Consider the following 14,932-nt stretch of genomic DNA (forward strand, 5'->3'; position numbering starts at 1 on the left):
TAGAAGAGGACAATCTTCAAGTGGTATCCAAGGGGAATTTCCATGGTTGAATTTCCCACAAATCGAATCCGCTTCAACAATGCGGAAATGGAAGAAGAAGCTTTCCGATATCAAAAAGAAGGAGGTCTATGTACCGAACAGAATTGATTGGGAGTGGTTGCAAAATGTGCGATATGAAGAAGAATTAGCGCCGTACCTTCTAAAGGAGTTCCAACATGACGGCGAGTCGATGATGTGTGATGGTTGGAGCCGGGTCTTCCGCATACAAGAGCCGGTATATTTGGAGCTTTGCTTGGAGTTTTTCTCCACGGTATCTTTTACCGGTGGAGTGGATTTATATCATCCGGCGAGCTTCACTTTTTGTCTTGGGGGCGAATATCATCAATGCTCGGTGGTGGATCTTGCTTGCCGGCTAGGGATTTATGATCAACCTTTGGTTTCAACGAACCTCTTTCGGGCCTTTTTGGCAACCACTCACATGGTGTTTCCCGATGGGGTTACTAGCACGGGTTGGTGGAATACTATAGGGAATAAAGTTTATATCCCGAAGTCAGCACAAGAAGGGAGCATCCAATCCCCGACTCACCGCCTCATTCACCGCCTTATTTCCTCCACCATCAACCAAAGGAAGGACGATGACAAGGTTTCCAACCTTGATGTTTTCTACCTATGGAGCATTATCACGCCCGGCGTCTTTTGCAACATCCTGTGGTGCATTGCTTCATACCTCTCAGCGGGTGCGGTCAAAGATCGCAAAACATCGCGTATCAATGGAGGCATGTTTGTCACTCGATTGGCTAATTCATTCGGGTTGATGAACCGTGGTGCCTGGAACCTCCTGACATTGATCCCGACACCCCCATTTAATCCCATTCTTTTCCGCAGAGCACGAATCATTGAAGCTTATGGTGGTGGCCATTATGCCATCCCAAATGATGACCCAGTTGTAGGTCCCGAAGCACCGGGAAGGAGGGTGAGATCGCGAAGGGAACGGGATGTGGAGGATGAGCCGCCAGTGATTCCGGTCGAGACTGAAGACGTACCAATGGATTGGTACAATATAGAGATGAGGCGGATGCAAGACCAAATGGCGAGGGGGCTAAATTTTAGCAACCAATCCAACATACGACTTTTTGACCACTTCAATATTCCACATATTGATGGTGGGAATTATCCATACATTCCATCGTGGGACGAGAGGATTGGTGCACGACAAAGCGGAGCTGGGGGAAGTGGAGCCAACGATGATGAGGAGGAAGATGAAGATTGATCTTTGTGTTTTTGTGTTCAAACAATTTCAATTTTTATTTTGTTTTGTTTTTGGTGTGTATGCTTTGAGATAATATTATGTTTAATAGTTGTTTGCTTTAGTTATTTTCAGGATTGCATTTTGATTGCTTGCTTAGGATGGTATACAGATGTAAAGCATGGATGTTTTTGCGTGTGAGAGCGAGTCAAGGAAGCGAGTTTTTAACGTCAAAGTGTCAAGTCCGGTCTTAGGGGTATGAGCGATTGAGTCTGCATGTGAGGAAGGGTTAACGAAGTTGTGAGAGGCTAAAACAGTTGCCACATACCAAGATTTTTCATTCAGTGACCAACTCGTCGAGTGCACTAAGCTGACTCGACGAGTCGCTTAGTATTTCCATAAATTTTTAGACGGCGCGCTGCTACTCGGCGAGTCCATCATCAGACTCGACGAGTCATTCATTTTTTGAGCCGAACGACTGCTGATTTGATGCTAATACTTATACCACTTGCATCCTTCTGATTCCATATCCATTCTTGAAGATCTTACACCGATTTTCGCATATTTAGAGCGACCCACACGAGACATGGATGAGATTTTTCCATGTATGAAGTTTATTGAAGTTGGAGCTTAAATGAGAGTGATCAACCTATCCACTGCTATCCCAGGGGAGTTTGTTCCAATTCCCTCTTTATTTTTCTGTTTTTATGCATAATATGCAATGAGGGAATTGCATCACATAAGTGTGGGGTAGGGGGTTGGTTACATATTAGTCAAATTTTAAAAATTTGCATACCAAAAGGATTATTTAGGATACTAATTTAGAAAATTTTGGTAAAAAGAAAAATAAAAAAATTAGGATTCCATGTTAGAATTGTGTTAATAATTGCATAAAAACCCAAATGTTTAGTTGAGCCTATATACGTTCTAGTGCATTTGTGGCTTCCTTATTTCAGTGAAATCATGAGACAAAAACACGACCTTGCTCAGCCTGAGGGATGTAATATGTTTAGCAGCCTAAACCTGAAATGTATCCAGGAAGATTTTTATCATTAGCCAATAAAGGTTGAGATTGAGCGCCCCTGCTTAAGCATGTAGGGATTTGAGTGAAAAAAAGTGAGGTATACATGTGAAAAAAAAAAAGAGAGAGAATTACAAGAAAAAAATTTGAAGAATTTTTGGAGCATCAAAGTCAAATATCAAATATGAAGATCGAAAATTCAGAAGAAATTCCAAAAGTTGAAGATACCAAAAATCAAACAACAAGGTGGTGAATTCAAAGATATCCAAGATCAAATTATCAAGCAAGTGAAGAATTCCAAGGATCTCCGTAGTGGTATCGAAAAGTTGTAATTCTAGATTATGTATGCTTGGGTTACTCAATTAAAAATACCTTGAGGGTAAAGAGGTTTTCTGAGGATGGATTCGGAGGGTTGCATAAAATGAGCATAGTTCGGGGTGAGTGGGCGAATGTTTATGAGGATTGTGAGTATTTGAAGTATGGGGGGTTTTTAGAAATTTTAGACACAAATGCATGCGTTGCGGTCTTGGCATAATGGCTGGGTTGGATTGGAGTTATTATATGTGATTCTAATGTGTTAAAATTCAGTTTTGCTTGAGGGCAAGCAAAAGACAAGTGTGAGGTATTTTGATATGTGCATATTTAGTGTGTATTAAGTATAGTTTATTATTCATATATTAGCTAAATTGTTGCATATTATGGACAAAAGGTACTTAAAAGTGTTAAATTATGTTTTTCAGTCCAAAGATGAAGCTCGGAAGCGAAAGGAAGCAAGAGAAGCGGTTAGGAGCTCAAGAGTGGAAAGAAGAAAGAAAACACCCATAAAAGGCTTCTACTCGTCGAGTTGCCCCTTGACTCGACGAGTCCGGTCACGGATTCAGATAGATAAGCATTCGGAAGTCAAGATAGTTATCGGATTACGACTATTGTGAGAGGGACTCGACGAGTCACCATATGACTCGACGAGTCGGAACGCATATATAAAGATAACTCTACAATGCGAGAAGGGGAGAATTCTGGGAAGTTTCAGAAGTGCTTAGCTGCGAATAAGAAGCCAGAAGAACCCTAGAAGTCGACCAAAGAAGCTAGAATCCAATTTCGGGAGTAATTAAGGCGTAATTTCACCATTCTACTTAATTCTTTTGTTTTGTCAACATGATTAAGCAACTTGAACTTATTTGTTTGCTGTTATTTACCTTAGTTATGAACTAATTTCTTTAGACTTCTGTTTGGGGATACAAAGTTGACAATATGGTTTGATTGATTGGTAGGATTAATTCTAAGTTGGTGATTAATTGTTATTTTAGCTTGCTAAAGAACCTTGTGTATGAATGATAATTTATTTTCTGTTAATAGGAAGATAATTGATTAGCATGAACATCTATTGATTATCAACCTCATATGATATGTGACCACTATATCATATGTCTAGGATTAATGAATATGAAACTAGGATTAATAAGGAAATTGAGTAAACTCATGTGCAAGCTTGTAAGATGACCATCGAACAAGAGGTTAATTAAGAATAACGAATTAATTAGCTATTGCAAGTCTAACTTAACCCGAATAATTAATCTAGTAAATATAATTAAATTAAGCAATTGGCCACTGTTTGAATTAGTTTATTTGCTAAGGATTAGGGTAGTGAACACAAACTTAATCACTTGAATCGGTAACCAACGAAAGAATTAATCCATTGCACTATTACCTTAAAATCAACCATAAAGTTAACCGAGTTGAACTAAACAGAAGTTTCTTTCCCATTATTGAATCTAGTTAATTTGTTCTTTTCTAGTCTTGCATTAGTTTTAGTTAGTAAGTTTCTAGTCTTGTAAAACTAGAGAAAAAACCCCTATTTGCTTAATCAACTTAGATAGAATTAGTTTTTAATTTAATTTGCCGTTCCCTGTGTTCGATACCCTGCTTATTTAGCTATACCACAATTGATAGGTTCACTGCCTTTTGTGTGTTATTTGATAATTAAAGTAGGATTAAAACTAAGTGAGTTTTACACACATCATCCTTCTTCTTGAAGAAAAGGATCGGTGCTCCCTAGGGTGAACTACTCAGACGAATAAACTGCTTGCCCAGTAGCTCCTGCAACTGAGATGATAGCTCTTGCATCTCAGGCGATGCCAGTCGGTACGATGCCTTGTCGATAGGCGCTGTACCTGGTACTAAGTCGATCCTGAACTCAACCTGCATCTCCGGAGGCACTCCGGGTAACTCTTCCGGAAACACATCAGCAAACTCCCTCACCACCGGGACCTCAGAAACTGAGAGTTGCTCTTTAACCCGCGTATCTACCACATACGCCAAATAACCGGCACACCCGTGCTGAATATACTGTCGAGCCCTAGCTGCCGAATAAAACCCTGATCCCAACCTGGTGCCCTCACCATACACTACAAGTTCTCCCCCACTTGGGGTTCGAACCATCACCCATTGTCCCTCACAGTCGATCATCGCGCCCAAACGGCTAAGCCAATCCATCCCATCCGGTGGCAAGACTTTGGGAGAAAGCAATGGCCATGATTGTGTCACATCACCTATTTTTGCATATCACACTTCCAAATTTTAAAATCTGTAAATCTCTCATACATGTTCCGTTTTTGACGTTCTTTATATCCAAGCGTAGGTAAGAATAAGATCTACAACTTTCATTTTGACTCTGTTGGCTAATTCTTGATTGATCTTATATTTAATAGTACGAGGAGATTATACTGTTAAATGACCGCGAAAAATTCATAACTCTTTCATACGGAATCCATTTTTGTCTGTCCTTTTATCGTTGAGTTCCTATTAATGAGATCTTCAACTCTCATTTAGTTCGTGTTGGCCAAAAACCATTCGATCTAAAATTCGAGTTTCGGGTCGTGCACTATTATGCCAAATCTTAGAAAATTCATAACTTCCTCATACGAAGTCATATTTTGGGCGTTCTTTTTTTGTATGTTCTTGGTTTAATGTATACTACAACTTGTGTTTATATTTATAAGGCTAAAAAGTCATCCATCGTAAATTCAATATTTACGTCTCCCTACGCCGTGCCAGTTTTGCTGAAAAACTTCGACGGGTCATAACTTCTTCGTTATAACTTGAATTTCGGCGTTCTTTATATGTACGGAACACTTGTAACATATACTGCTACTTGGAAAAGATTAATCCTTATAAATAATATTCCATCAAAAACTCATTATCGATGCTTATTGTCTCTAAATTGACTAGCCCGGATCTGCGAGAGTTACAATAATGTTAGCCAAAAGTGTGCCAAAAATTTACTGTCCCGGTAAGAGGTTATGGATTTGGGTACCCCATGTAGACAGACAACCTCCTAAAAGAATAGTTTGGCCACATGGAAAACATCAGATGTCTTCTTGCAGGGTATGAAGTGGGCAATCTTTGAGAATCGGTCTACAACCACAAACACTAAATTTACCCCTTTTTTAGTTCGAGGAAGATCCATAATAAATTCCATAGAAATATCCTCCCATGGTCTAGAAGGAAGTGGTAGGGGCATATAATTCATGTGGTTTGAGCCTTTTCAATGTTTATTGTTACTTCATACCCCGTTAGACAAAGTTTCCCCTCTCATTTCAATTGTGGCCAAAAGTACCTCTCTTCCATTGTAGCAATTGTCTTATCTCTTCCATAATGTCCTCGTAGTCCGCCTACATGTAAGTCTCTGATTAATTTGTCTTTGACGGAAGTTCTAGGCAGACATAAATGATTCCCTTTGAATAAATATCCTTCTATAATAAGAAGTTGCTCCCATGTTATTTTACGTCGATTTCCTCTCGTAACGCTTTAAAATGATCACCAGTTTCATAAAACTCCTTTAGTGTTTCAAACCCAACTACTTTTTTGCTGATAGTGACAAGAAGGGTTGTTCTTTTACTAATAGCGTCTGCCACTATGTTGGAAGCTCCCAATTTGTGCTTGATAACGTAATTGAATTTTCCCAGAAAGCTTGCCCACATAGCATGCACCTTGTTCAAGTGATTTTGAGTTTGGAAGTATTTGAGAGCTAGGTGATCTGAATAGATCACAAACTCTTGTTGGATCAAGTAGTGTTCCCAATGCCATATGGATTGAACTACAACATATAATTCTTGTTCATAGGTGGACCATTTCTGACGTGATTCATTGAGTTTCTTGCTATGGTAGGCAACAAGTTTTCCTTCATGGGATAACACTGGTCCAATACCTGTTCCACAAGCATCACACTCAAGTTCAAAAAACTTTGTCAAAGTCAAGCAATGAGAGGACTAGTGCGGTTGTCAACTTCTCCTTCATGAGCTTGAAACTTATTTCTGCTTCATCAGTCCACTAAATTGTCCCTTCCTCATACAATATGTGATTTGGGCCATAATGCCACCAAAGATCCTGAAAAATCTCCTGTAAAAGGTGGCAGACCATGAAAACTACAGATGTGTGTGATGGTCTTTGGGGAGGGGCCAATCACGAATATCTTTGAGTTTATCTTGATGTACATGAATGTCTTCAGAACTTACAATATAGCCAAGAAAAAGAAGTCTTTGAGTTAAAATCATACATTTTTCAAATTGGCATACAACTCATTCTCTTGTAAGGTGCTGAATATGATACACAGATGCTCCAGTTGTTCATTCTCTATGTGGCTATAAATGACGATGTCATCAAAACAGACAACCACAAATTTCTCCATGAAGGGTCGTAATACTTGGGTCATCAGTTTCATGAAAGTACTTGGAGCATTTAAAAAGCCAAATGTCATTACCAACCATTCATACAAACCATCCTTAGTTTTAAAGGTTGTCTTCCATTTGTCCCTAACCTAATCCGAATTTGGTGATACCTACTTCTCAAGTCTATTTTGTAGAATATATTGGCACCTAAACGTTGGTCTAGAAGATCATCTAGACGGGGTATGGGAAAATGATACCTAATAGTAATTTCATTGATTATATGACTATCCACACACATTCTCTAACTTCCAACTTTCTTTGAGGTCAGGAGGGTAGGTACTGCACAAGGACTGATACTTTCTTGGATAATTCCCCTTGCTCAAGAGTTCCTCTACCATCTCTTGTAAAATGTCTAATTGTTTAGGGCCCATCCGATAGTGGGGTAGGATTGGAAGACTGGAACCAAACACTAAATTGATTTGGTGTTAGATGTTTCGTAGTGGTGGCAACCTATCATGGGTGTCTCCTGTAAGAAGTTTATTGAATTATTTCAACAATGGTTTTACCTAAGTCATTATCATATTGCAATGATTTATCAAAACTGAATGTGTTTTTAATTTTATTATCTTGCTGTTGATTCTCGATTTTTGAAAATAGTTAAATTTGTTCAACAAATCTGGTATCTCATGACACAATCACGTTTTTTCTTTCAAGATCGTATACCCGATAACCTTTTTGTCCTTGTGGGTATCCAACAAAGACACCATGTTTCCCTATTAATTCAAACTTGTCTCTTTTTGTTTTGGAGTTTATGGAATAATCTAAACATCTGAACACCTTCATGTTTTTATATCCTGTGTTTTACTATAAGAGAATTTTGAAGGGTGTTTTGTATCCAATGACCTTAGAAGATAGTCTATTGATGATATGCGTTGCTGTAAAATACATTCTCTTCGGTAGCATGGATTCAAACATTAAGGCTCTAGTAACATCAAGCAAATTTTAGTCCTTTCTTTCCACAACACCGTTTTGTTGAGGTGTATTAGTACAACTTGTTTCCAAGATAATTCCTTCCGATGTATAAAACTCATTCATGGAGTTGGTAGTGAATTCTCCCATTTTTGCTTCTAACTCTTTTTATTATTTTCCTAAATTAAATTTTCACCATTTTACAAAAGTTAATGAGACGTTTACTTGCTTTATGTTTATGTTTAATAATATATATACACACATAGTTCTACTAAAATCATCTACTATTGTAAAAAATAACATGCTCCCATGAGAGAAGGTGTGCGACAATCACCGTAAATGTCATTATGCAATAAATCAAACCATTCAACGGTTTTAGTAGACGAACTAAGAAAATGTAATTTTGTATGTTTTTACTTTACAAACGAATGACAAGTCTTATTTCTTAATGCAAAAGGAAAATTTCTCAAAAAAACAACTTGATATAACTTAGATTCTGAAGCATGCCCAAGTCTCTTATGACATATCCCCACATCAACTGGAACTAACATAGCGTTTCTCTTCTCTGTTGCAAAATCCGTTCGATAGGGTCCTCATTCTCACTTACCCAAACCAGTCATGCTCCTCGTTTTTAACCCACTGCTAGAAAAACAGCCTTTTACGACGCGCAAAACACGACGCTCTTTGATTTATGTTACGCATTAGAGAGCGACATTAAAAAAGAGTCATCTCTTCAAAAAATTTAAGAATTTAGGTCGCGCATTACTGAGTGCCCTTAAATTAGTGTCTCACGAAAAGAAATTAAAAACACGGAGGGCGCTTTATTTTAAAGGTGCGTCCTCTATATTTTTTGCTTTATAATTTTAATGAAAAGGCGCGTTTAGTAGAGGTGGGAAACGAAATCCCCAAAATTTTGAAAAGTCGTCTTCTACCTTCTTTCTATCTTTCATCTTCTCCCCTCTCGCTCCCTCCTTCTCTCTCATCTCTGATCCGCTTCCCCGCCACTTCTGACCTCCTTATCGATGTCATCAAACATCGTGTTCCATCCTTAATACTTCGCGAGAATCTAAATTTTAGAAAACCCCGTACTCAAAAAGTCTAAGAAACTAGGGTTTTTTCATCCCTCAAAGAACGACCCACATCCTCCATAGATCGATCTCTATCGCTTCATTTCTCACAAGAAATCAAACACTTTACGTTCATAGGGCCACAATTGCAAGGATGCTCACTCACCTTTCTAGAGAATACCTTCGCATATATAACACGATCATCTTCACAAAAAATGGCTGCCACCATTGCTTGAGCGGGCTCAAGCTACGATCGACAATCAGAGCTTAAAGCTTTCGACTAAACAAAAACCAGCGTCAAAGGCCTCGTCGATGCCGAAATCCAATCGGAGCTAGGGCTTTTTGTGAAGAACTTGCCCCGCCTTTCTCTACTGCGTGTTCTCTCTTCTGCATCTCCACCCTCCAATGAAATCCAATCACCAGCGATCCTATAAAAGTTCTTTCTCATGCTCGAACCCTAGATCCCACCTCGTACCTTGCTACATCTCTATAACAGTTCTTTCTCATGCTCGAACCCTATTTCTTTTTTCATGCTCGAACCCTAGATCACCAGCGATCCTATAACGGTTCTTTCAATTGCTTGATTTTGTCGATTCGTATACGATTGCATCAGCAGCTGATCCAGTCTCGCACCAAAATCTATTTGAAGAAGATTAGAGATAGAGGGAGAGGTAGGGCTCATGGTGGTGGTGGTGGTCGAGGTCAAGGAAGATCATTTGGTGGTGGAAGACCAACAGGGCCACCTCGCAGAGGTCCCCTTGCTGTGAATGCTCGACCAACAGGAAGATTATTTTATGGCTGATGTTTATCTAAAATGAGTCGTAATCCCTTCACAAATCTTTAGTTATATTCTATATTTTGATATTTTGATTTGGAGGATTTGTTTTTTTGATCGATGGTTAATGATTATAAAGTCGTCATGGAAAATCTTAATCCACAAAGGTTTGCAGGTTCATATACGCTCTGTAATTTAGATTTGATCTGTCGATAGTTTCAATCTCACAGATCAGATCTTTATGATCAGGCGTTTCTAGGTTCTTCCTCTCTTATGTTGTTCTAAGCGTTATCAGGTTCTTTTTATGGTCTCTTCTATGAGGAGATACAAGTTATAATTAAGAATTTATCTACGAATCTACTTGCTGTGGCAGATCGATAGGGTTATTGGTTTATTGCTCCATACTCTGATTGAGAATTCTTTCTTATATTGTCTTATGCTACACCTCCATTTTCCTTGCTTTGGAATCAGGTTGAGGCTTTGAAATGTGCACTATCACTTTTGGCCTTGGCTAGAATATGGAGAACTGAAGGTGTGACCGAAGATAACGGGTTTGCTCAATAAACTTCCTTCAAAAAATAAATTTGTCCAATAGTTTCATTACAGAAATTGAAAAGAAAAAAAAGGAATAACAGGATTAGAGGCATCAAAGCCACCTAATGGCTGGGTGGATGATGTCTCGAGCCTATCAGGATTTTAATCAGTGAAAAACTAGGCTGTGAGGGGATGATTCATCCTTGTTTCTCACCGGTCCTTACCAGAAGTTAATAGAACAATAATATTAAGTGTCTTTTTGTGTGTGCGTGGAAAGTAAATTCATTACAGAACACTTCTAAAAGTGTGATGATAAAGCTACTTAAAATACATATTAGTAAATGTAACTGATAAAGCTAATCACATGCTTTGAGCCAAAGCCATTGAATGCATTAACCTTGTTGGGATGGCTGTTGGAAAAGAGATATTTAGAGATAAAGTAATTTTCACACATTTCATCATAAAATATGCACCATTGAATAGTTCTTTTTAGTTTATTCGAAGTTTCTAATAATCTTGAAAATGGTTTCAAGGTGATGGAAGTTCTTATTTTGTTGCAAGGAACTCAAATGGAAACCATTGATCCCACCACAAGTTACATGCTTCAAGTAAGTGTTATTTGAATTTTTATTCTAACAAAAACAGATTTGATATATTATATATTTAACATATGTTAATTCCATTTATGCCCTTTTAACTATTTTATATTAGGGATGAGTGTATGAGCCGGAGAATCGGAAAATGGACCGGACCAGACGGAACCTGAGTTACATATAACCGGGGCAGTTCCCAGTTCTAATGTTTTTCATATTTCGGTTTTCGGGTAAGAACCGGATCGGACTCGGAAAGTGTTAGAAAAATATTTTATGTGTTATTTTTGTTACTTGGTTTACTGGTAAATTTATTTTTTGTTATATATGCTCCCACCAGACATCATTTTATGTGTTATTTTTGCTATTTGGTTTTAGAGTTTGTCTTCACTTTTGACATTTGCTCCTTTATCTTGAAATCTAGTTTCATGTACTTAGATTATGGTTTTGGTTTATGGTTATTGCAAAGTTACCAAGCCGATGTATTTTTAAGTTTTATTTCCATAGTTGGTAATAAAACATGTTTTCTACAGTTGGTTCTTGTTAATGGCTCGCACTCGGCTCACATATGACATGTAAACAATAAATTTATGTTTTTATGCATAAATTGATTATTACCATTTAACACAACACATATTGTTGTACTTGTATGCAAAGTGATGCACGAGCTGCTAAGGTTAAATTAGGAACAACCAGTTTGTTAGCTTCACTTCTGGCATTTTAGTTTTTGATTAATTGCAAGAGATAACAATGTTTTTTTCAACGCTTTTCAATATTTCAGTTGGATAGTTTTCCAAAGCTTTTTAGTTTCTGATTCATATCTAATTTTGAAATTTCTAAAATTACAGTAACAAATGATTTGTGCTTTAAAATTTATGTTAATTGGGTCTTAAGGTTTTGTAGAAATGTTTTTTTAGCATTACATGGAATTATATGTTTAACACTTCTTTTTATTTATCTCAGGTGTTGATGTTGGGAGTACACCTTTGCTTTTCAGGTACCAACTGTTTTCTCCTGGAATTTTTTTTGCCTGAGATTTTTTGCTGCCAACTGTCCCTTCGGGTCCTTCATTTGGAGATTTTGTTGTCTGGAAAGGGGAGACTGCAACTCCTACACCTACTCCAGCTTGTTTAACTGATTCAGGAAAGATTGCAAGGCATACTTCATTAAGGTACATTCTTAAAGAACAAGAGAATAAAGGTGGTGGTTCTTCTGTTCAGCAACAACAACATCAAGTACATGTCCCAGATCAGAAGCCCATGTCATCATCTGTTCAAACTAAAAATGGTCCTTCATGGTCATCACCTGTCCAGATTATGTCACATAGTGGGACTGGGGCTTCTTCTCAATCAAAGAACAAAGTTGATGATGATCTTTTCTAGGGTCCTTATGGAAGCGTGTTTGATGATTTTGGTTTATGTTTGTGATACAGGGCTGATTTTCCTCAACTTACAAATCAAGGGAGTTGGGCTAAGAACACTCATGGAAAAGAAACTTCTGGTAGGGCTATGTGTCGACAGAAGTTTGGGAGTGGAAGACCTGTTGAAGCTTCTCTTTCATCATCTCCTTCATTGAAGGGGAAAAGAGATGTTATGGCTAAACATTCAGGTAAAGTGGACTCCATTAGCCAAGGACACATCTGCTAAAGTAATTCTTGAGCTATCTTTATATATATATATTTTTCCCATTTTCACAAATTTAAATGTTTTCATTTTCCATGAAAAATATATTGGAGCTTGTTGAGAAATCCAAAGGGTGGTCTTCACTAGAACAGACTAGGGACAGTGCTGAAAATGTGATGAAGCGGATTTTTGAGGAAGAGTTATATGATATCCTACTGCTAATTATATTCACAGGAGGGGCGGTTCCGTCCAAAGGTTTTTCACAGTTTATCATGTTGCTTTGCATGCTTGTGCAGATCTTAAAGATGTTCAGGTAGCTATAATTCATTACAAATTTATAATCAAATATTCAAATACACAATATGCTTTCTTTATCTGGTATGGCTATAATTCATTATAAGTTTATATGTGTAAGGTTGGTTGATCAGGTATGGCTAAGATAGAGAAGTTGAATTGAAATATATATGCTTTGTTTATATCTATAGTTTTACCAAAAGATTTGAAGTTAGTTTTAGTTGTTTATCTGTGTAAGCTTGTTTTGAGTGTATTTATGCAAGTAAGATTTAGTAGTTTTTTTCATTGTGGTTTATTTTATTTCATTATCTTTTTTGATACATAATTACATTAAATATAATTTCTTGTTTTTATTTAGGGTAAAGCAAGCTCCATGGTGGTAGTTGCCCTTCGGCCTAAACCAGGGTGGGAGGTTCGTTAATCTTTGATTATATTGATAAGCCCCTTCATCTTTTGGATCTGGGACAGTTGCTGATAGATTAATTTATTTGCTTCCATCACATACCTCAGGTAAATTACTAAAAATAAATCCATTAAACATACAATCTTAGGCCTAAATTTATTTTATTTTTTGTTTTGATTAAACTGTTATGTTTTTTGACAATTTTATGTTGGGGAAGGTGATGGCGATGGTGGTTATGTGGGCTGGCTCCACAAACTTGCTACTTTCCAGGAGAAGGCATTAATTCATGCATTGTCTTATAAGTTGGAATTCAACAATTATGCCTTTTTGTTGTATTGAAAAGACCAAAATACCCTTTTGGTGTGTAATTCATGCATTGTTCAAGCTTTCTAATTTACTTCCATAGATGATGGAAGAACTATTTCTTCACTTGTATGCACAAAACTCAGCTCTTCCACGTATGATTCAAATACTTGTAGGATTTGCTACTTCTTATGGTTAGTCCTCTATCCAACTCTTTGGCATCCTTATGATTCTTCTTTCATGTGTTCAAAACTGAGTCCTGAAACTGAATATCTTTTGGTGATATGATCATTTATTTGAAGCTCTGATGTTTACCCAAGACTTAAAGGTGTGCTTTCCCAAGTTCTTCCTATTTTAGGGAATGTTAAAGATCAACATAGACCAATTTTTGCAAATGGTATGCTTAAAGACCCTTTAACTCCTTGTTTCCATGATTCCTTTTCACTAATTCTATCATCTATTGGTTCTTTCATACACATGCATCTGTTATCTCAAATCTTACATTTATTTTTATTTATGTTATTGTTTTTTCCAGCTTTCAGGTGCTGGTGTCAAGCTTGTTGGCAATACAGTGTGGAGTACCCTCTTTCATCAATTCTTGATAGTGATGTCACGTGAGAAATCATTTTTCTTTTTGTTAAACAAGTCTTTATTATCATGTATTAGGTCAAACCATGGGTAAAAACAGCCTTGCCCCTGGTTCCGGGGTTGTCACAAAATACTTGGCTTTTTAACTTTGTTTTTGGTTTCATTTAGTAATAATCCTTCTGAGGGGGTGTTTGTTGGGTTGCTTCTTTCAATGTCATTAACAACAATGGTAAGTAAAATCTTACTACAATGAAACTCTTTTGCTTAAACCTACCTTATTGACTTGTAGCTGATTAAGCATTAAATTAATTATGCAGGTTTTGAAGTTTTTGATGGAAAAGAATAGTGTTAATGCTCTTCATAGAAAAGTATGTTGGTATTTTAGGAAATTTGGCTAATAATTTAGTTAATTATATAAAAAATGTTGAAATGTTACATTTGTCTACTATTGGAATAATTATTTGTAGTATTACATTTTTCTACTATTGGAATGATTATTTGTATAACATTAACTTTTGTGTAATGCATTGTATTATTTGTATATGGTATTTTATTTTCCATTATGTGACATGAAATTCAAATTTAATATGAAAATAAGTAAATCCATAAATAATTTTTTTTAAAAAAATTTAAAACTACGATACGCAAAAATGTGTGTCATCTTCATTTATGACATGTCCTTCCTTGACAAGGGCTTTCTTGATACGCATTGCGTGTCATTAACACGCGCGTCGTAAGGTTACGACACACGAATGCGTGTCGTCTTCTGTTATGACAGGGCCTTTCTTGATACGCATTACGTGTCGTAAACGCACGTCGTAATTACGCGTCGTAAATGAGCGTCGTAAATGCG

This window comes from Lactuca saligna, chromosome 5 (assembly GCF_052625555.1).
Source record: "Lactuca saligna cultivar CGN05327 chromosome 5, ASM5262555v1, whole genome shotgun sequence".
Lineage (NCBI taxonomy): Eukaryota > Viridiplantae > Streptophyta > Magnoliopsida > Asterales > Asteraceae > Lactuca > Lactuca saligna.